Source organism: Aethalodelphis obliquidens, unplaced genomic scaffold (genome assembly GCF_003676395.1).
Source record: "Aethalodelphis obliquidens isolate GAN/ISIS:26980383/991018 unplaced genomic scaffold, ASM367639v1 scaffold4, whole genome shotgun sequence".
Classification (NCBI taxonomy): domain Eukaryota; kingdom Metazoa; phylum Chordata; class Mammalia; order Artiodactyla; family Delphinidae; genus Aethalodelphis; species Aethalodelphis obliquidens.
Genome location: NW_020837948.1, coordinates 55,962,360 through 55,963,925, shown reverse-complemented (window position 1 = coordinate 55,963,925; position 1,566 = coordinate 55,962,360).

The window sequence follows — 1,566 nt, the reverse complement described above, 5'->3', positions numbered from 1 at the left end:
GAAAGAAAGAAAATGCTATCTAGACCAGGGTTTCTCAAAGCTTGGAGCACTGAGGACATCAGCTTTAGACGCAGATGCAGTTGCCCAGGCTCTGCCCTCCTGTCTGAATCAGGTTGGTGGAGGTGCGGAGGTTAAGGGGAGGTGACATGGTGGGGGGGGAAACACACCATCATAAAAAAGCATCTCAGATGCTTCTTACCCACACTGAAGTGTAAGGATGATGATCTAAGCCAGCAGGTCTCCCACTGAAAGACAGCAAGATCATCTCTTGCAATCTGTGTTCTAGTTTTGATTTTGTTCCCTCGTGTATTAGTTTCCTATGGCTGCTGTAACAAATTACCACAAATTTAGTGGCTTAAAACAAGATAATTTATTCTCTTACAGTTCTGGAGGTCAGAAGTTCAAAATCAGGTTCATTGGACTAGAGTTGAAGTGTTGGCAGGGTTTCTATTCTGAAGGAAAATCTGTTCCTTGCCTTTTCCAGGGGCTAGAGCTGCATTCACTGTTGGCTCGTGGCCCCATCCTCCATCCTCAAACCCTCTATGACTCTGCTGCCCTCTGCTTCTGTCACATGGCCTTCTCTCCTATGTCAAATCTCCCTCCGCTTCCCTCTTATAAGGACACTTGCAATTGCATTCAGGTCCACTGGGATAATCCAGGATAATCTCTGCAACTCAAATCCCCAACTGAATCACATCTGCAAAGTCTCTTTTACCATACAATGCAACATTCACAGCTTCCAAGGATTAGAACATGGGTATCTTTGGAGGCCATTTTCAGCCTACCATTAGCAGCCTAGTCTTGCCAATTTCTTTTTTAAAGTCAGGTTTATTGAGGTATAATCTACACACAATAAAATTCACCAATTTAAGGTATACAGTTTGATGAGTTTTGACAAGAGTACTCAGCTATGTAACTACCACCACAATCACGATAGAGAACATTTCTATTACTTCTAAAAGTTCCCTTGTGCCTCTTTGTAGGGATTTCTTTTCTGTCCCTATAATTTTGCCCTTTCTAGAATGTCATATAAATGGAATCATACAGTACGTGGTCTTTTGTGTCTGGCTTCTTTTACTTTGTATGATGTTACTGAGATTCAACCATATTGCTGTGTGTCAATTCATTCCTTTTTTTTTTTTTGAACATCTTTACTGGAGTATAATCACTTTTTTAAAAAAAATAAATTTATTTATTTTTGGCTGCGTTGGGTCTTCGTTGCTGCGCGTGGGCTTTCCCTAGTTACAGTGAGCGGGGGCTAATCTTCGTTGTGATGCACGGGCTTCTCATTGCAGTGGCTTCTCTTGTTGTGGAGCATGGGCTCTAGGCACGTGGGCTTCAGTAGTTATGGCACGTGGGCTCAGTTGTGGCTCATGGGCTCTAGAGCGCAGACTCAGTAGTTGTGGCTTAGCTGCTCCGCGGCATGTGGGATCTTCCCGGACCAGGGCTCGAACCCATGTCCCCTGCATTGGCAGGCAGATTCTTAACCACTGCACCACCAGGGAAGTCCCTATTGGAATATAATTGCTTTACAATGGTGTGTTAGTTTCTGCTTTACAACAAAGT